General features: G+C 40.2%; 1 protein-coding gene across 1 annotated transcript in view; it reads right to left on the reverse strand.

Moving 5' to 3' along the window:
* rtn4r (reticulon 4 receptor) overlaps window positions 1-22,728 on the reverse strand; it is a 69,633-nt gene that overhangs the window by 6,523 nt on the left and 40,382 nt on the right. The window lies entirely within an intron of this gene.

The following is a 22,728-nucleotide window of genomic DNA, read 5'->3' on the forward strand; positions in this document are numbered from 1 at the left end:
GGTTATTTAGGACATGATGGACCACAGAGACAAGCTGGAGTCTGTAAGATATCGAGAGGCATCAGTGGTGTCTTCAGCGATCAGACAAGGACACAATTAGAAGATGAACGGGGGACAGATGAGGTCCTATTTGACACACATCTGACACAGCACTTGCCCAAGCAGATGGCTCATGAATAACTGAGGGAACAGGTCAGCAGGCAGAAAGAAAAACAGAACCGTGTGTGTGTGTGTGTGCCCTTGTGTTTGGGTGTTTACGCAGACCTAAATACAAATACAGTATAACCATATGCACACAGGGAAACTAAGAAAGAGCAAATCAAAAACAGTGGTACATTCAAAAAACATTTTCATGTCAGTCTTGATAAAATAGTTTGGAGATGTATGAGCGGCAAGCTCCGGCTAAACCTTTACTTCTTAATTCTACCACCTTAGGGTGTTTCTCTTCTGGCCGTGAAGAACTGAACATTTGCTGTATGTGGGAAAGAGTTTTGCGAAATCTTGAGCACTCAAAATCTCAAAATCTAAACAAAAACCGATAGCGACTCGAGTTGCGAGCATCTCACCTAAGCTAGCTAGCATGGCAGCTGCCATTCCAGAATCGGATGGCAGGGGAGCTGAAAGCATATGTCAAGCCAATCCAGTAACGAAGATTTACCTGGAGGCTCCGTTCAATAAAAAGCGAGATAGCTTCAAAGCTGACATGGCTATCCTGATACAACAGTTAACTGAATCCCTGAAGCAGTTGCTTTGTGAGGCCAGCAGGTGACATCATTTAACAACTGACTCACTAAAACTGACGTTTTGGTGGGTAAAAACTGAGTTGGAAGTTGCAGTTGCAATCTTGGAGTCCCAAGCTGAGAACCTCATGGAATGAGTGGATAAAATGGAGACTCGATCAAGGCACTCGAACCAAAGGATTATCAAAACACCCAAGGGGAGCGAGAAGGACCTGTTAATGGCGGGGATAGGACCCGATTCTTTCAGCAGCAAATTCCTTAGTTTCCAAGAGATAGAACAAGTGTTCAGATGGATCAAACAACATAAGCTGGACTACCATAGCTCCGATGTGAGAGTGTACCATGATGTCAGTGCTGCCCTGGCTAAAAAGTGAGCCACATTCTACGCCATCAAAAACTCCCTTTACCTGAGGGAATAAATTCCACTTGCAAAATCCTGACCATTCTCAGTTCTCTTTCCAAAATGAGAACTTCTATTTTGACTCCCCATAAACAGCCTAAGTTTTCTACAATGAGCCACTGCAGCCACTGGTTAGTGGAAGCTTGCAATTTTTCTGAGGACACTTTTTATATCACAACAAAGTGTGCATTTAAGTGTACAGACTTCTGTGAATGGACAGTGAAGTGGCACTTCATGCGCTATGCAAAAATATTATTATTAACATGATGTAAGTTAACATATCAGTGTTATTTTCATATTTTACATGGATACTACACAAATGTAGCTCTAGCAGGTCACAAGCCAGTGTCTTATTGTGCTGGTCCCAAACCCGGATAAATACAAAAGGGTTGTGTCAGGAAGGGCATCGCATGTAAAACTTTTGCCAAATCAAACACGTGAATCAAATCTATGACTTCTATACCGGATCGGTCGAGGCCTGGGTTAACAAAGACCGCTATCGGTGCTGTTCACCTACAGGGTGCCAGTGGAAATTGGACTACTATTGGTCAAAGAAGGAGAGGAGCTTGGCTTGCGCTAGCCATTCGCCACTTCGCCATAGGTGAAGTAAATTCCAGATTGTCTGCAAGGTTTTTAGACCGTGTGGCCACAGTGGTGTTCTTATTTTTACGGAAAAAAGGCTAAAACTTAAAACTTTGTCGCTCACCACCGGTTCTCGCTATTTCCGCTAGCGAGCGGTGCTGGCGCTGCTATCTCCGCTAACGAGCGGCACTGGTGCCACTATTACCGCTAGCGAGCGCCGCTCTTTCCGCCGGTGCCTCTATTTCCACATGCCGACGGAAAGAGCCGAGGTGACCCGAACGCTCCCAATCATTAAATATGCACTTGAGTCATGATCTCCTCTCGTCCAATGAAAAACAAAATATTGTTTTTTTACAAGCTGAACCCGCAAATTTGTGTACAACAAGGCGAGGACGATCGATCAAAAGAATCCAGTGTTTTATAGTAGAGTTTCTGTTAAAGTCCTCATTAATAAACAAATGGTGAATGCTGGGAGGGGGTAGGAGTGGTGACAGACCGATCAGAAGGTAAATGAAAGATATTATCAATATTTGTTTGTAGTCTTAGACTTTTGATACCTATGACCGGCAGGAATAACCAGCGATACATGTAAATATGTATTCACCTCGCTTGCTATTTTTCATGTCTTTTTAAATTGAAATGAAAAATCATGTTGAATTAAATAAAATAAACTATGGCATACCAATGGTGTTGGTGGTGATCAAAGTTAAAATGTCTTCTAGTCTAAGTAAAACTTACAAGTAAACATTGAGTGATATTTTGTATGACTGTATCTTCACACAGTGAATGCAAGTTTTCAATTGTTGAATCTCACATTTATACCTGCATAAAGCAGGACAGAAATAAAGAATGTTAAGCTTGAACTATTGACTTTAGTGTATTTTTGTAGGTAAACTGAACAGAAGATTTTGTCCTCAGAATGCACCAGAATGCAGGAAAACAACCCCGTTTTCTAAAACATTCACTGTGTTGGTCACAGAATGTGGGTTTTTGTGGCTTGCTCAATTCTTTTACACTGAGCCACAGTGGCCTAGTCATACTACCTCCTAGTGCAAGCCCAGGAGGAGGGAAGTGTTTTCGTAAGAAGAGAGAGAAGAGGAACGCCAAGAGCATGGGACTGAGAGTACGGACGTTGAATGTTGGAACTATGACAAAAAACGGTAGAGAGTTGGTTGACAAGATGCAGAGGAGGAAGATAGACAAGTGGCAGGAACATAGGGTGACCTATGAGAGTGGAGGTAGGAGCACACAGGTAGACTACATCTTGTGTAGATGGTGTAATCTGAAGGAGATCAGTGACTGCAAAGTAGTGGTAGGTGAGAGTGTAGCCAAACAGCATAGGATGGTGGTATGTAGGATGACTCTGGAGGGGATAACATGAAGAGGGCAAAGGCAGAGCAGAGGACAAAATGGTGGAAGCAGAAAAAGGAAGAGTGTTGCATGACTTTTAGGAAGGAGTTAAGACAGGCTCTGGTGGTCAGAAGGTACTTCCAGATGACTAGACAACTACAGCTAATGTGATCAGGGAGATAAGTAGGAGAGTACTTAGTGTGTCATCTGGAAGGAAAGTAGATAAAGAGACTTGGTGGTGCAATGAGGAGGTACAGGAGTGTATAGAGAGAAAGAGGTTAGCTAAGAAGAAGTGGGACACTGAGAGGAATGAGGAGAATAGATAGGAGTACAGGGATATGCAGCGTAAGGTGAAAGTACAAGTAGCAAAGGTAGCAAACAAGGGGCTTATGACGACTTGTAGGCTAGGTTGGACAGTAAGGAGAGAGAGACTGATCTATACAGGCCGGTAAGACAGAGAGACAGAAATGGGAAGGACATGCAGCAGGTTAGGATGATTAAGGATAGGGATGGAAGTCTATTGACGAATGCCAGTAGTGTGATAGGAAGATGGAAAGAGTATTTTGAAGAGTTGGTGAACGTGGTAAATGACAGAGAACAAAGAATAGAAGAGATGGATATTGTAGACCAGGAAGTAGCAAAGATTAGTCAGGATGAATTGAGGAGGGCATTGAAGAGGATGAAGAGTGAAAAGGCACTCGGTCCTGATGATATACCTGTGGAGGTATGGAAGTGTCTGGGAGAGGTGGCAGTAGAGTTTCTGAGAAGATGCCTGAGGAATGGAAGAAGTGCATGCTGGTGCCCATTTTTAAGAACAAGGGAGATGTGCAGAGTTGTGGAAACTACAGGGGAATAAAGCTGATGAGCCATACAACGAAGTTATGGGAAAGAGTAGTGGAAGCTGGACTTAGCGCAGAAATATGCATTTGTGAGCAACAGTATGGTTTCATACAAAAAAGAGTACTACAGAAGCAGTATTTGCTTTGATGATGTTGATAGAAAAGTACATAGAAGGCCAGAGGGAGCGGCATTGTGTTTATGTAGATCTGGAGAAAGCTCATGACAGGGTGCCCAGAGAGGAACTGTGATAATGTATGAGGAAGTCTTAAATGGCAGAAAAGTATGTTAGAACAGTGCAGGACATGTATGAGGACTGTAAGAAAGTCGTGAGGTCTGCTGTAGGTGTGACAGAGGAGTTCAAGGTGGAGGTGAGACTGCAACAGGGATCAGCTCTGAGCCCCTTCTTGTTCGCTATGGTGATGGACAGGCTGACAGACGAGGTTAGACAGGAATCTCCATGGACTATGATGTTGGCAGATGAGATTGTGATCTGTAGTGAGAGCAGGGAACAGGTGGAGGAGAAACTAGAGAGGTGGAGGTTTGTCCTGGAAAGGAGAGGAATGAAGGTTAGCCGCAGTAAGACAGAGTATATGTGTGTGAATGAGAGGGACCCAAGTGGAAGAGTGAGGTTACAGGGAGAAGAGATCAAGAAGGTGGAGGATTTGAAGTACTTAGGGTCAACAGTCCAGAGCAATGGAGAGTGTGGAAAAGAGATGAAGAAGCGTGTACAGGCAGGATGGAACTGGTGGAGAAAAGTGTCAGCTGTGATGTGTGATAGAAGAGTTTCAGCTAAGATGAAAGCAAAAGTGTACAAAACTGGTGAGACCACAGCGATGTTGTTTGGTCTAGAACAGCGTTTCTCAAATAATGGGACACACCCCCTTAGGGGGCGCCAGGGTGTGTGTGTGTGTGTGTGTGTGTGTGTGTGTGTGACCCTGGGGAATATGCTTTTCGTTGTTGTTCTAGAATAAAGTGTAATTGCACATCCACTACAGTAGTTAGCAGTGGTGTTCTCATTATCACGTGTTCGCAGGGAGTATTAGCGTATTAGTATTATGTGGATATATGCAATTTCCTCCGGGATTAATAAAGTATCTATCTATCTATCTATCTATCTATCTATCTATCTATCTATCTATCTATCTATCTATCTATCTATCTATCTATCTATCTATCTATCTATCTATCTATCTATCTATCTATCTATCTATCTATCTATCTATCTATCTATCTATCTATCTATCTATCTAGCTCTAGGAACTATGAAGAAGCGTCTGTAGCGCTGGGCTAGTAGGCATCACAATGACTACAGTGGGAGACGAGGAGAGACCGGTGTGTTTACTGTGTCTAAAAATGATGGCAGCGGACAGGATGAACCTTAATAAATTAAGGCAGATCTTAAAGACATTACACCCCAATCACGCTAATTAGCCGCTGGTGTTTTTTCAGCGAAAACGTGCCGAATATTGCCAGAAATAATCCCACTTTGTGAATGCTACTTCAGTAAACCAGAGAGCTCTGTTACCATCATATATGGTGGAATACCAAACTGCTCAGTGCAGAAAAACAAAACAAAACACCATAGCAGAAGAGCTGAAACATTGAGCAGGATCTGAGAGCTCCGTTTTATACTTCAAGCCCAAAACGTTGTGCACTGCCTAAACTAGGTCATTGTAGCCATTAATCCTAACTTCCTCATTTAAATTAAAAAACAAAAAAATAATATCACCCCAAATTGTTTTAGAAGAGTTGAAAGTGTCCTCATTTTTTTAAGGTTTTATATATGTATATATATATATATATATATATATATATATATATATATATATATATATATATATATATATATATATATATATATATATATGTATATGTATATGTATATATATATAGTACTCCTCAATTAATGTTTTTGAACTGAATTTGAATTTATCATTTATTGATTTTATGTAATTCTATTTTTCAGTATCAAATGGTGCAACAAGTTGGTCAAAAATGTTTAGAGTATAAACTAGGTTTTTTGTTTTTTAATTTCAGGCAAATTGATGCACTTAAAACCTTTCTGTTATAGACACAATATATATATATATATATATATATATATATATATATATATATATATATATATATATATATATATATATATATATATATATTGTGCTCCTCAATTAATGTTTTTGAACTGAATTTGAATTTTTTATCATTTATTGATTTTATGTAATTCTATTTTTCAGTATCAAATGGTGCAACAAGTTGGTCAAAAATGTTTAGAGTATAAACTAGGTTTTTTGTTTTTTAATTTCAGGCAAATTGATGCACTTAAAACCTTTCTGTTATAGACTAAAAATAATGTAAATAAAATTATTCTTTGCCAAATGAACTACATTTTTCCCCCTTTTTTGTTTTCTTTAATGTTAATAAGGATACATAGTTATGCAGAGGTGTACTTAACAATTTTATAGACAATTGGTATTATGTATAGTTTGGTGCAGAGAGTGGGGTTGCGCAAATTGTTTTCCTTTTGCTGGGGGGGGGGGACAGAAAAATAATTGAGAAGCACTGGTCTAGGGGTCTAAAGACAGTGTTACAGAGGAAAAGACAGGAGACAGAGCTGGAAGATGAAGATGCTGAGGTTCTCTTTGGGAGTTACCTGGAAGGATAGGATCAGGAATGACTACATCAGTGGGACAGCACTCATGCAGTCCTCATACAGTCCTTACAGCCCTCATACGTACATATCCTGCACAGCTCTAACATACTTCTCCGCCACTCCAGAGTTTCTCATTCAATACCACAGTTCCTCTCTGACTTTTGGAAATAAAGTCAGAGAGGCCAGACTGAGATGGTTTGGATATGTCCAGAGGAGAGATAGTGAATATATTAGTAGAAGGATGCTGAGTTTTGAACTGCCAGGCAGGAGACCTAGAGGAAGACCAAAGAGGAGGTTTATGGAAACATGAAGGTAGCTGGTGTGAGAAGAGAGGATGCAGAAGACAGGGTTAGATGGAGGCAATTGATTCGCTGTGGCGACCCCTGAAGGGAAAATCTGAAAGGAAAGTAGAAGAAGACATGGATAATAAATAAATACCAAAGGCGACTTATGCCATTCTAGTACAATTCAGGTACTGATAATTGTGAGCTTCCACTCTTTGCTATTTATTATTTTTGTCTATATGGTGTGCCTTTTGTACATTGTAGATACAAATGAAGACACAGGAGCTCTGTCTGCTTGATGAATGATTAAATCATAGATGCATGTCATACAGAGGTAATAGGATTTATGGAGTCCCACTACTAGTCCTTGTTCTTAGGACAAGCTCAGAGAATTTAGGTCTGCTCATTTGTTATATGTTTTGAGGTATCTTATTTTGGGGAATCATGGTGGTAGCTCCTACAGATTCTCTTTTTCATTATTTTTGTTAAATCTTAACACTACTTCCCTCAACAAGGCATTCTGTCATCTCGTCATATACTTACTATACAGTATATGATTAAAACAATGAAAAAGGAGGTGTCAAGGACTTAACAGTATTTTCTCACCTAAAGCATCTAAAAAAAGAAATTGCTTTCTTACAGGAAACATACTTAACTGCCAACGATCACCATAGGTTGAAGGCTTCATGGGTTGGCTGAACTTTCCACTTCAATTTTAGTAGTAAAACAACGGGTACAGTAATTTTAATACATAACATCATACAGTTTAGTCCAACAAATATCATAGCTGACCACCAGAGACATTTTTAGAAACTCAGGGTCCCTTAATGAAGTTCCAGTTGTTCTTATCAATCCCACAACTTCCTTTTTGGGGTGACCTCAACTGTGCAACAGACCCGTTGTTAGATAAATCCTGTACAAGATGGGATCCCCAAATTTAAAATGGCTAAAGCAATTTCATCTTTCACCTCTAGGAGGTGTAGATCCACGGCACTTTCTTCACCCTGGTAAACAATTTTCCTTGTCTGTAAAACATTGTCAAGAATTTATTATTTTTATATTTATAACTATTTTCTTCCTACTGGCAGCAATACAGAATATTCAGCAATTGTGATCTCTGACGATGATCCATTGCTGCTCAAACTTTCATCTATACCTTTAGAAAAAACACATCCCCTATGGAGGTTGAACTGCACATACTAAATGATGATACAAAAATGTTTTTTTAGATAAGATTGATTTCCCACCAATCTTGTAAAATAAGAGGAGTGAAATAGAATGACCGTTAGATATCCATGAAATGACAGAATCACTTAATTTCAGGCAGTGTCAAAGCCCCTGGTCTAAATGGCTACCCTATGGAGTTAAAAAAAATGCTGATAAATTAAGCCTTCTGCTTTTAAACATGTTCAGTGACTCTTTGGATAGGGGAGACCTACCTTATACACACATCGAGGCATCAAAATTGTATTACTAAACCCAGGCAACAACTATTATGACTACTTGTTACTTTCCCATTTCTCTTTTAAATGCTGATTATAAGATTCTAACAAAAGCACTGGCCTTGCAACTTGAATTGATTATGCCAAACATCACTTCATTTGACCAAACTAGGTTTATGAAAAATTGACACTCATTCTCCAACATATGTTGTCTCCTTGACATTCCAGCATCCAGGAAGACACCAGAAATAGTGGCCCTTATCTAAAATGTCTAAAAACAGCTTTAAGTATTTAAGTGTGCATATCAGCTGTAATATATCAGATATCTATGAGAATAATCCCCACCCTAAATTGATAAACTTAAAGTAGAGCTGGAAAGATGGAATAATCTGCATATGACTATAGCTGCCAGGGTAAATTAAGGAAAAATGGAAGTGCTTTCATCCTTTCTATATCTTTTCCAACGTTTACCAATCTTTTTTAAACAATTCTGTTTTTCTTTTATTTTGAATAAATTATTAGAAATAAATGAATTTATATTTATTTATTTATTTATTTATTTATTTATTTATTTATTTAGTGAAAGAAGAGTCCCGGGATGAGGAAGGAGCTTTTACAAAGCTATATGACTCTAGGTGGACTGTCACTACCTGACTTAAGACTCCATTACTGGGAAGCTAATGAACACAAAATGATCCACTGGGTCCTTGAACCTGAATTAACACTCAATTCTGCAACTACTAGAACTACCATAGGCAGTCATTTTGACTGCTTGGGCATTATTTGTATATAATTTGGATTATCATTAAAATAAAATATAAATTGGTAGAATAGGTAAAAACACATCAGGACACTAAATTAAAACTATGATGATTTATTTTTTTTTCATTTATTCATTTGACACAACATAACTTAACATAACTCTGCAATTGATACAATTTCGAACTGACTACAAAAACAAATGTATCCTGGTTCAAAATAGATTGGTGTCATTATTAAACCTTAACAATGAAAATAATTAACTATTATGAACATTCAATAATGCTGGGACTGCTGCCAGCCAGCTGGAGACACTAATGTTACAATGCTAAGTTGTTTTGCTTATGGCTCACAAACACTCAGTCAACACAGATAACCTGTGTTGAGGGGGGGAAATACCACCACTGATAACTTCTTTACTTCTCTTGAACTTTCCAAGGCACTAAAAGCCCAGAAAACCAGCCTGGTTGGTCCAGTAAATAAGAGTGAACGAGAGCTTCCTCCATCTGTAGAGGAGCAAATGCAGCACTAAAGAGGTGCTGAAATGTGACAGTGCAACCCTAACAATTTATCAATGTTAACCAAGGAAAAATGTCTCCATTCTACTCACAATCACACAGCTGTTGACATCACAAGTGGCCACGTTTACACTGTTCCTCCAACATTGGAGTAGCACTTGATCAAATGGTGAGGAAATACCCAGTGAAAGCTGCTACATGAAGATGGCCATTGGTGGTGTTTCCTAATATTGACAGTTTCATAATACTGGTGGTGTTTCGTCATATTTTCAACCTGGCTGCCATAAATGCTTCGATCCTGTTCAATAAATGCACCAATAAAATGATATCACAGACGAACCTCATGATGCGACTCGTCAAGGAACTTTGCTCAGGACGCATGAAAGCAAAATGATGATGTGAGTGCCCTGGTTTGAGCAGCAGAAGATGGAGAGGAGATGGCAGTGCCAAGTGAAGAATGTGTAAGAAAAATAAAGCAAATGTGTAAGAAAAATAAGGCAAAGGATATTTGTGTCAAATGTCACCAGGTGATGGGAGCTGCAGAAGGAATGTACAGGTTATCTGTGTCGACTGTGAGTGATTGGGAGCCATAAGCAAACCATCTTGGCATTTGTAACATCAGTGTCGCCAGCTGCATGGCAGCCATCACAGCATTATTGGAGGTTCATAATAGTTAATAATTTTCATTGTTAAGGTCCGTAATCATGCAGAGCCTAACCCAGCATCCCAACACACTCTGAAACGGCTGGTCTCTTCTCATGGCCTGGTGGATGTGTGGAGGAGGATGCATCCAGACTGCCGACAGTACACTTGGTCCCACCTAACAGAAGGTGGGGTGTCTTTAGCCAGGCTGGATTGTTTTTATTGTTTTCTGATGAGAAATATTTTACCTAGGAGTGCATACTGGCATTTTAATTCAACTTTAGCTTTAGACAGAGGCTTTAGAGAGATTTTAAGTTATTTTTGGAGCACTTTTAGGCTTAGACAAGCTGATTTTGCCTTTCCTAGGCAGTGGTGGGACTATGGTAAAACAGAGATAAAACTCCTGTGCCAACAGTATACTCTGAACATCACACGTAACACCTGCCGGTCTGTGAAAGACCTGGAGGCTGAGATCGTGGAGTTAGAGACAGGCGCTTCCACAGGAAATCAGAGGTGTACTGAAATCCTCAAGTCCAAAAGAATTGCTTTAGCCGACCTGTTGGATACTAAAGTACAGGGTGCACTGGTCTGATCCAGGGTGCAAAACATCACAGAGACAGATGCTCTCTCTAGCTTCTTCTTCGGCCTGGAGAAGAAGCATGGACAGACCAACGTGATCCACTCCCTGCTGTCTGACACAGGACAGGAGCTGACAGAGCCTGGACAGATCAAAAGGTGAGCTTTGGGTTTTTATTCATCTTTGTATGACAGTGAATACCGAGAAAACCAGCCACTTTTAGAGGAGTTCTGTGCAGAGCTACCTCAGATCTCCACGGAGACAAATTCACAACTCGACCGGCCACTGGAGTTGGAGGAGCTCCACACTGCCCTGCAGAACATGCAGGGACGACGATCTCCGGGCAATGATGGTCTGACGGTCGAATTTTATAAAGCCTTCTGGTCGTTGCCCTCCTGCCTAAAAACGGCAATCTGCAGGACATCAAGAACTGGCGCCTTGTGTCACTGCTCTGCACCGATTACAAGATTATGTCCAAGGCTTTGGCTACCAGGCTGAGGGAAGCTATGGAGCAGGTCATCCACCGGGATCAAACCTACTATGTGCCCGGCAGGTCCATGGTAGACAATGTCTACCTAATTCGAGATGTTTTGGAGGTTTCCAGATCATTCGGTATAAATGCTGGTCTCATTTCATTAGATCAGGAAAAGGCATTTGACCGTCTTGAGCACAGCTTCCTCTGGAAAATTATGGAGAAGTTTGGGTTCAGCACCAATTTTATTGTCAAGATCCGGGTGTTGTACAGTGACGTTAAGAGTATACTGAAGTTGAACGGCAGTTTGTGTGCTCCCTTCAGGGTGCACCGGGGCATCCGGGAGGGCTGTGCTCTGTTTGGGATGCTCTATGCACTCTTTCTGGAACCCCTCTGTAAAATCCGCAAAAGCATCGACGGTTTGATTTTACCTGGTGTTAGAGAGAGAGCATTCTTTTATCTGCCTATGCTGATGATGTTGTTGTTCTTATCAAAAACCACAGGGATGTTGATGTTTTGGTGGGTTTAACAAACTCATTCAATGTTTTCACTGGTGCAAAAGTAAACTGGAGCAAAAGTGAAGCCCTTGCTGTTGGTGAGTGGCATGGCAACCTCCCGGTTCTTCCTCAAAACTTGTGTTGGAAGACTGATGGTCTCAAATATCTCGTTGTGTACCTGGGAAATGAGACAACAACCAGGAAGAACTGGGAAGGCGTCATTGACAAAATAGAAGGGAAACTTGTTAGTCGAGTGTTAGTGATAAACAACCTGGTGGCCTCACAGCAGTGGCACCGCTTGGCCTGTATGGACCCTCCATCAGAGTTTCTAGCCCAAATCCAGACCAAACTTGTTAACTTTTTTCTGGGATGGGCTGTATTGGGTGCCTCAAGGAGTGTTGTTTTTATCAAGAGAGGAGGGGGGACAGGGCCTCATCCACCTGGCTAGTAGAATAGCCACGTTCAGATTACAGTTCATCCAGCGGTTTCTGACCGGACCAGCGGATCTGACGTGGAGAGAGGTGGCCAGCTGCATATTCTAACGTGTGAGTAACTTGGGGCTGGATGCTGCACTGTTTTTAATGGGTTCTAAGTTTCTAAAGTTAAACGGTTTGCTTCCATTTTATCATGGTGTTTTAAAGTCATGGGCCCTATTTAAAAGCAGCCCAGGAAAAAGCTCTGACTCTGTTCTGGTTACTGAAGGAACCACTAGTGCATGAAGCCAGGCTGGATGTCTGCAGTGGAGCCACACCTAGGCTGTCTGCAGCGCTTTTCAGAACCAGGACCATGACCCTCCAGCAGCAGGTGGACAACGCCGGGCCCGCGTTGGCGAATGCCCAGGCTGTGAGCTCCTTGCTGAACATCCAGTGCACCAGGGTGGCTCAGAGGGTGCTACAACTGTGGAGGCAAAGACTCTCCAGGAAGGAGAGAAGCCTCTTTCTGGACTATAGTACAGGGACTTTCCCTGAGGTCGATATCAGTCCCCTGTTTGGAGAACTGGAGGGTTCTCTCTTCAGAGATGAATGACAAATCAGCCTGCACATGACCAACACAAAAATACTGTACAGACAATGTGTAAAAATAATCAACAAGAAAAGCCTGTGTGACAGAGCACCCACTACCTGGGCCAACAGGATGACGGGAAATGGACCTGACCACAGTGGAGACTTTTATACAAACCTCCCCTCAAGAAAAAAACAGCTGACCTCCACTGGCGGATTTTACATGGTGCCATCGGTTCCAATGCTTTTATCTTTGTTTTTAAAACAGCAGTGTCCAGCCAGGGTCCCTTCTGTCCCCTTCGTGAAACAGTCTTTCATGCTTTTAGTGAGTGTGGTAGAGTTGCAGTGCTCTTCACTCTTCTAACGAATGTTTTTAATCTGGTCAGTGAAAAATTTAGTATCAGGAAATTCATCTACGGTGCTGGGTACAATAAATCGAATCAAAGAAAGTGGCAGCTTTTAAATTTTATCTCTGGAGAGGCAAAACTCGCAATTTATGTGACCAGGAAGAGAAGACTTGAAAACAATACTGTTCAAGAAGCAGCTGCTGTTTTTTGCTGTAACATCAGATGTCGCTTAAAACTAGAATTTGGTTTTTATAAAATGACAAAAGACCTAAATAACTTTAGGAATATCGGGTGTCACAAAAATGTCCTGTTTACTTTAGTTGATGATCAACTCACTCTTGCAAACTTCCTGATATAATGCACTAATTTTTAAATTGTATTTCCTTTCATTTATTGATTTTTAGTGTTTTTGAAGCATTTTAGTACTTTCATCTAATGAAAAATTGTAAAATGTTTGAATGCGATTAAAGTGTTTTTGCAACAAAAAAAAAATCTTTCTTTTTTTTCTTTCTCTAATATTCTACCTAAATATCTGACTCAATTTTAAACATCCCCACACATAAGGAAGGCCTTATCTCAAAAATCTGAACCTTAATCTCTAATCTCAGCCAGGTACCTCTCGACAAATTTGAGAAAAAAATGTGAAGAGGAATTTGGTAGAACTATAGATGATACTGCCTGGAACACTGCATTAACTCAAGTAAATAACAGCTCATCTTGCGCTAAGCTAATATTTATTTTTACAATTCCAAACTCCCCCAAATCTATTTCAATATAACAAAAACATAAAATAGATGTCACATGACTCCAGCAAACATGACACATGTTCTGGTCCTGTTTATGTTTGCAGGATTACTGGACAGCTATGTTCAATCATCTTGCTTAGGCATTAAACATTAATCTGTCACCGTGTACAGAAATATACTTTTTTGTAGTGGTATCAGATTCCCAAACAATAAAGCAGTAGTGTAAAGACAGTATCACTTTTGCATCCTTACTAGCACATAGAATATACAAAGACAGACAACCACGCACACACACACACACTCACTCCTACGGGCAATTTGGGACCGTCCAATCAACCTCAAGCGCATGCTTTTGGAGGTGGGAGGAACCCATACAGTGTCCCCCGCCTCATGCCCTATGCCAGATGAGATAGGCTCCAGCTCCCCATGACCCGCTACGGCGGATGAAGCAGCAGAAAATGAATGTATGGAAGTCACCGTTCGCACCCAAAGGTTCTCTGTGGCTTAAGGACCTCATGTCATACTTAGACCCAGAGAAAATCAAGCATAACTTGAGAGGGACACCTAGAAAATTCTAGGCTTTCTGAGGCTGTATGATTAAAAACGTAGCTAAATTAAAGACATTACACGGCAAATGAAATGCTAACCTAAGATGAATTAATTATTATATTTCATTTACCTCTTTGCTTCCTTTATTCATTAGACGAGTATAACTGGATACCAGTAAATAAAACTGACCAATCCACTTGAAGTGCATGTTTCAAGTGGAGGTGAGGGAAAACGGAGAACCTGGAGATAACCCATGCAGACATGGGGAGAACATACAAACTACTGCTTAGGATAGGAAGGAAAAATGTGTTTTATTTCCAACTTCTGTAGTTCTGCAACAACCATTTGTGGGACCAGGGGTGGGGGAATGGAGTATTAAGCATTTATGTGTTGGTGTTGAACAAAGAAAAAAAGGAATAATCCTGTTTCTCATTGTATGAATAGAAACATGTTTATTAAAGAAAAGAAAAAAAATCACTTCCTTTTTGACACTACTGCAGTTAAACGGGTTATTATACACCACTGCTGACAAAGCAGTAGTAACGATCAGTAGTCATGTGGCAATAGTCTGAGAGTGAGAGAATGAGTTGGCAATCAGAAGACTGTCAGATCAAATCCCTGCTTGGCTGATGAACAATTGCTAGGTAAAGTGTAAGCGAATAGTTTTTCCTTTTAACCACTGCCATCACATTAACCATCAAACCTTGAGATGCACTGACCTGCCAGCTGCTCACACCCTCACTCAGTGGGGTATTACTCAAAGCTGTGTTGAGCTCAGCAGTTGCGAACTGTTGTACAGAGGTGGAAAGTAATTTTATGCAAATTTACAAAAGTACAACAGAAAACTGTACAGTATTATACACATACATTTTAATAGTTAATAGTTATTATTAGTCCGCTTAGATGTAAATCTTAAAAATACACCATTTTAAATTACTTACCTCTACATTTTTTCAGTAATAGATTGACGGATCCTCATTTGATAAGTGTTTTTAAAGTATTTAACTATTATTACATGGACTTATCATTTAGTATTCACATTTGAACTGGAGGCCGCAATGAGAAACTGAGGTATTTTGGCTTTTAGTCACTTTACCAAACTCCACAACTGATTGAACCCACATCCCCCTACTGCAAATTGATAACTATCCTTTAGTAGCCCCTCCTGCCTGGAAATGCCTGTGTCTGTCAAGCATGTTTCTACTGAAAGATTTCCAATACAAATTTGTAGTTGTGGTAGTAATGTAGAGTAAAGATTATGTTAAGGGCTGACACCTGAACAATTATACCAAGCTGGAAATAAGGACCTCAACAGGTTGTGTAGTATAAATGACTACTAAATAGTGCATGTGAAGGTCACCAATCGATACTCTGACTGGATTCTGCCAGGACCATTTGACACAAAGTGAAAAAGTACAAATACAGGTAGCTTATTTTTAACTGTTGTGATCAAGGGACTTTGAATAGGCACGTGGACAGCTCAGAAGAGTTGCCTGACTCCTAATTTATTATAATGATGCTAATCTGCCACAATAAGCTATAAACATACTGCTTTGTATATTATGCTATGGTGAAGGCACAACAGCTAAACAAATGGAATTATAAAAAAAAGAAAGAAATGTAGACAGGGATCATATTTAGAATTATCTGAGCACAGAAAAGTACATTTTTATTCTTTCTGCATGGACTCTGTTCAACAAAAGCAGATGAAACCCATAAAATGCCATTATGATGCTCAACATATACTGTACATGTCCTATAGATGTCAGATGGAAAGACTTGGAAAAAAGAGAACTCAAAGCCCAGTGAGAGTGATCTACCTATTCCCTCAAAGTACTGTGTCAGAATACAGGTACACGGAATTTCAAGATAACAAAGCTCAGTATCCCATATTAGGTCAAAAATGCGGTGCTTTCCACAGTAAGCTAACCAGATCTACATCTAGGCAGATAGTGGATCACTACAGATGAAACTTATTGATCAGTGAGTAAATGTGGCATTACGAGAGCATTGTGGACTTTGTGACCCTCCCTCTCTCTGGCTCTAGATCAGTGGTTCTTAACCTGGGTTCAATCGAACCCTTGGGGTTCAGTGAGTCGGTCTCAGGGGTTCGGCGGAGACGGGTGTCAAGACAAAACACTCGACACAATGTGTCGGGTGTTTTTGCCGAACATACATGAATCACCGTGTACGTTTGACACATCGTGTCAATTCGTGATGACACGCCCCCTTTAGCCATCACTGACTGCGGGTGATCACGCTACATCAATTAGCCTACCTGTGCTACATGGGATTTTGCGCACTCAGTAGTCGATTTATGCCGGACATAATGGCACGTTATCTGATTGCTTTCTTAATATTTTAATTCATAGTAACTATGTTGAACAAAAAAAGAAAGTGGTCTGACAAATATGTTAAACGTGAATTTACATGTAGTGTATAACTGAACGTGATGGGAGTCAGCATTCTGCTTGATTTGCAATGTCAAGTTGGGCAACTCTAGTCTCGCACTGGAAAAAATAAAGGAACACTTCCTTAAGCTGCAAACAAAAGAAACAGATTTTGCTGTGAAAATGACATAAGAGTAGCACTTGACAAGACTGGGCTTGCGCTAGCCATTCGCCACTTCGCCATAGGCGAAGTAAATTCCAGAGTGGCTACAAGGTTTTTAGCCTGTGTAGCCACGGTGGTGTTCCTATTTTTAGGAAAAAAAAGGCTAAAACTTACAAATTTTTTGGACTCGTGAAAATCCCCAAGCGATAACATAAGAAAATAACCTTTTTCTCTTGCTAGGCATCTTCTTCGTCTTCTTCTTCTTCGTCGGCGCGCATGCCGACGGAAATAGCCGAAGTGACCCGAACGCTCCCGATCATTAAATATGCACTCGAGTCTTGACCTCCTCTCGTCCAATGAAAACACAAGGATTCTATTTTTACCAGCTAAACCCGCATATTGGTGTACGACAAGGCGAGGACGATCAATTGAAAGAAAATGAGAATAGAGTGTTTTATAGTAGATTTTACCATTAAAACTGTAATTGAACAACAAATGCTGAATGATGACAGGGGGTAGGAGTGGTGACAGACCGATCAGAAGGTAAATGAAATATATTATCAATACTTTTTTGTAGTCTTAGACTTTTGATCCCTATGACCGGCAGGAATAACCAGTGATGTATGTAAATGTGTATTCACCTCGCTTGCTATAATAGCAAGTAAACTTTAAAAGTAAACATTGAGTAATACCAAGATCAAATTTATTAAAATCAAAGTGTCTAAGTCAAACTTAAAATGTCTTCTAGTCTAAGTAAAACTTAGAAGTAAACATTGAGTAATATTTTGTATGACTGTATCTTCACATAGTGAATGCAAGTTTTCAATTGTTGAATCTCACATTTATACCTGCATAAAGCAGGATAGAAATAAAGATAGTTAGGCTTGAACTATTGACTTTAGTGTTTTTTTTTAGGTAAACTGAACAGAAGATTTTGCCCTCAGAATGCACCAGAATGCAGGAAAACAACCCCATTTTCTAAAAAATGGGGTTGTGGGGTGTGTGTGTAGGGGGGGGGGTATCCCACACACACACACACACACGGCAAGTGTAGTTTTACACCCCCCAACAATTGAAAACTTGCATTCACTATGTGAAGATACAGTCATACAAAATATTACTCAATGTTTACTTGTAAGTTTTACTTGCTATTATAGCAAGCCGCTGTCTTGGACACAGAATGTGGCTTTTTGTGACTTGCTCAATTCGTTTACACTGAGCCACAGTGGCTTAGTCATACTAGCTCCTGGTGCAAACCCAGTAAGGTGTAACCACACATATCTGAACTGGTCTCAATAACAACAGCAGATGTCACACTGATTTGGAGGTAGGTAATTTCATGTGAGTTCATTGTTCTTTTAAAAAGGTGACATTAATGCACAATTCATTAAATACACCAGTAAAAATATACTTGTGTCTTAAATTTGGGGAAAAAAATAAATATTTTTTGACTAAAGAAGGGTGCGGTGAGTGAGCATATGAAACCGGCAGGGTTCGGTACCTCCAACAAGGTTAAAAACAACCGCTATAGATGAAACCCGTATTCAGCTCCAGCTACAGTGTCAAATAAGCATTTTAAAATTATTTATACCAAAAAACATTCAAGAATAAGCAATGAACATTTACATGGCTTTTAAAATTTTGTATTCACCTCATTCATAACAATGTTGAAAATGCTAGCAGGAAAGGCTTGAACCCAATCTCTCTCTGTGTTTTATAAGGATAGTAAAAGCATAAGCAAAGCAATACAATCTGATATAGGACATTTGATTTAAGGGCTGCATGGTGCTATCCTGGGTGGTGCTGTTGCCTCACAGCTTTAGGGTCTTACATCCTTGTCTGAGTCCCTATGCAAGATAAGCAGTTCCAGAAAATGACTGAAAGAGATTATTTACAAATTTGTGCATTCATCTTCTTGGTGAGCTCAGTTCAGTTCAGCCAATATGAGTAATTTTGACTTGAGGAGGGTGCTGCATTGTTTATTTTATAAAAAAAAAACAATGTCAGTGTTTTTTTGGCATTTTTTGTCAGTCAAAAAAAAAATCCATTTGTAATTATCTAACCATTCAGACCTCAGCAGGGATGGAGGGTACTGGACCCATTGGGTGACATGTCCAATGAAGTAAAAAAAACCACAAAAAAAACCCATGCAACTAACTTTTAGTCACTTTTGAGGCACAATCAATCATTTTAGTTGCTTGAATGAGAATTGATGAAGTTGTATATAAATATGGCTTTAAAAGATGCACAGCTGTGGTTTCATAGAAATGTGATCGTGGAGAACTATGGGCTTAGAGGCAAGAATGCTGGGTTTGTGCTAGCCATTCGCCACTTCGCCATAGGCAAAGTAAATTCCAGATTGGCTAGAAGGTTTTTAGACTGTGTAGCCACAGTGGCGTTCTTATTTTTACGGAAAAAAGGCTAAAACTTACAACTTTTTCGCTCGCTAGCCGCACTCGCTATTTCTGCTAGCGAGCAGCGCTAGCGCCACTACTGCCGCTCGCTAGCGGCTCTCGCTATTTCCGCTAGCGAGCGGCGCTAGCCCCGCTACTTCCGCTAGCGAGTGGCGCCAGAAATACTGTAGCTATTGCCGTCGGTGCCAGAAATAGCCGAAGTGAACGCTCTCGATCATTAAATATGCACTCGGGTCATCGCCTCCTCTCGTCCAATGAAAAACAAAATTTTGTTTTTTTACAAGCTGAACCCGCAGATTGGTGTAAGACAAGGCGAGGACGATCGATCAAAAGAATCCAGTGTTTTATAGTAGAGTTTGTGTTAAAGTCCTCATTAATAAACAAATGGTGAATGCTGAGAGGGGGGAGGAGTGGTGACAGACCGATCAGAAGGTAAATGAAAGATATTATCAATACTTGTCTTAGACTTTTGATCCCTATGACCGGCAGGAATAACCAGTAAAATTTACTAGTAAACATTGAGTAATACTGTATTTTGTATGACTGTATCTTCACATAGTGAATTCAAGTTTTCAATTGTTGAATCTCACATTTATTCCTGCATAAAGTAGGGCAGAAATAAAGATAGTTCAGCTTGAACTGTTGACTTTAGTGTATTTTTATAGGTAAACTGAACAGAAGATTTTGCCCTCAGAATGCACCAGAATGCAGGAAAACAACCCCATTTTCTAAAAAATTTCCCATGGGGGGCCCCCCGGACCCCCGCAACGAGCGTCGGTCGTCCGCTCGCTGCACCACTGTCTTGGACACAGAGTGTGGTTTTTGTGGCTTGCTCGATTCTTTTACACTGAGCCACTGTGGCTTAGTCATACTCGCTCCTACTGCAAGCCCAGGAATGGTACATTGCTCAAAGCTGTGTGGCACAATGGGCAACCATGATTCAACCATAGATTCAAGCTATATAATGTGCCTGTTTACATAACTTTGAGAGGAAGGGATGCATTGTAATATAAATCGGGTTCTTACATTTCAGCTGCTGTCAACATGATTGCTCCCAGAATTTGTCTTTTTGGGATCTTGTGTCAATAATTCGAAATTCTGTGGGAACTGTAATCCTTCTAAGATACTCTTCCAGCATAAAGGCATATGAGATACTGAATCACTGTTGTATCATATTACAAAAAAATAAAGACACCACTACATTTTCAATGATAGCTTCAGATAATGCGAGCATCTCATGTGAAATGTCAGCTGGAGTGGGAAAGAGCTGTGACAGTAGCCACAGGCAGTTACATTTATTTGGGCATGATGAGATGAGAAAACACATTGAGACGGTCGGAACACGGAACATGCTGTAATGAGTGGTTACACAGTTTGACGCTTGTTTGATGTCAACTTTGCTGTAGGCAAAAGAATAGTTGATATGCTCTTCAGGCCAGGAAGTGAAATGGGCGGAAACATCTTACGCGCCACATCTTTTTGACAACTTCATTTCTAAAAATTCTGGTCCTGTGGTGGCCCTCTCTCCAACAAGCAGAACAAGTGAATGATTGTCACTTGTTCTGCTCGTTGGAGAAAAACTTGTTCTAGATAAACTCTGTTATGTTTATGTGTGAGTTACAATAACAATAAATAACAAAAAATAACAACAACAATACAATACAATACAATAACATACAAGTACATCAAACAAGCACTTAATCTTCAGTCTATAATACAACAGTCAACTTTTCCTTTCGGCTTTTCCCTTCAGGGGTTGCCACAGCGAATCAATTGCCTCCATCTAACCTAACCAAACTCCATCTAACCCTTAACATTCACATCTGTTAAGGAATTAAATCTACTGATGCTATAAGGTGTTGCTTTTTGTTTGGCATATGTCGCAAACAAAAAGCAACAGGGGTGTGCATTTGATATAGCCAGAAGTCACTGCAGTCACACTGTGTTAGAAAGTTTTCACTGATAAGAAGCATTTCCATTCAACTGTTTTACAAATTTGTTCTAAGGTGATAGGATATAACATTGAAGTATACAGACTTAACTGCCCAGCAGTACTGACATGTAAATCTTGTTTATACATCCATAATGTTAATTGTTGTTCATCTTTATGTTTCACCCACAAAACCAGCCTTCATGTGTAGCCATGCATCACCTCTTTTTATGCCTACAGGCCTTGTTTTGTGCATTTATGTGGGTTCAAAGTCAGATGTTAATGTCAGTCCACTGCTGCTTATTGGGGAAAATAAGCAGCCCAGCCGCGTTTATTTAAGGAGGCTTTTACTTTACTCTGGTTTTGCAGATTCCTGTACTAAATATACCCACGAAACTTGCATATGGATCCCTTCTAGTTTGCTTTCCAGCCAAAGATTGTAGTGGTTGATGCTCTCATCTACCTGTTTTAGGGGGGACATGGACACCTTGTCAACTGTGGTGACGCTGTGAGGATTATGTTCTCTGCTTTCAACAGAATCCAGCCTGCAGGTTGCTTGGGGAGAAGATAAGGGCCATGGTGGTGGAATCAGGGGTAGTCTTATGACATCACTTCCACAGTTTGTCTGCCTGCAAAACTGTGTTACTCGAAAGGTGACCTGCAGCACAGGTGTATCACAGAGAACCGTTCTGTCCTCATTCTAGTTCACTTTGTACATGTCAGACCTCCAGAATATCTCTTGACAATTCTTCAGAATTTTTGTGATGACTCAGCAACATTTGTCTGTTTTTGGGTGGAAGGGTGTACAGGAGCACTATTGGATAATTTGTGTACTGGTGCAGCCACATCTATCTAAAGCTGAACATCACTGACTGAGGAGATTGTGAGTAAATTTAGTCGGGGGAGGTCCCGACCAGCCCCTACTACCATCTCCTGAAGTATAGTTTCTGTCCCACCAAAGATTCCTATGGATACAGCTGAACCATAAAGTGGACTTAACTGCATATATGGATGTGTTGTGTAAAAGAGGTCAAAGTCATTCATATGTCCTTAAATGGCTGTAATCCTTCAGAATTCACAGGCCTCTGCAGTGCTGTTTTTATCACTGTGGCCAGTGTCCTGTTTTTTAGTATGGTGTGCTGGGGAGAGGCTGCATACACTGCCAACAGGAATAGGATTCACAAACTGATTAGGAAGGCCGACTTGACCATTGGAACTACAATGGACACAGCTTAACAGATGGCAGAGGGGAGATTTTCTATAAACTAAAGACAATCATATAGACAATATAGCAAATATCATTTTTGTTGCAGGTATGGATTGTCCAAGCTAATTCATTCCTCCATTTAGAACACTAACACTTCCAGGTTGTAGGTGAGAAGACAGGGAAACAAACAGAAATGATAAAACAAATGTCTGTACTTCAGCTAATCTT

Source organism: Antennarius striatus, chromosome 3 (assembly GCF_040054535.1).
Source record: "Antennarius striatus isolate MH-2024 chromosome 3, ASM4005453v1, whole genome shotgun sequence".
NCBI lineage: Eukaryota > Metazoa > Chordata > Actinopteri > Lophiiformes > Antennariidae > Antennarius > Antennarius striatus.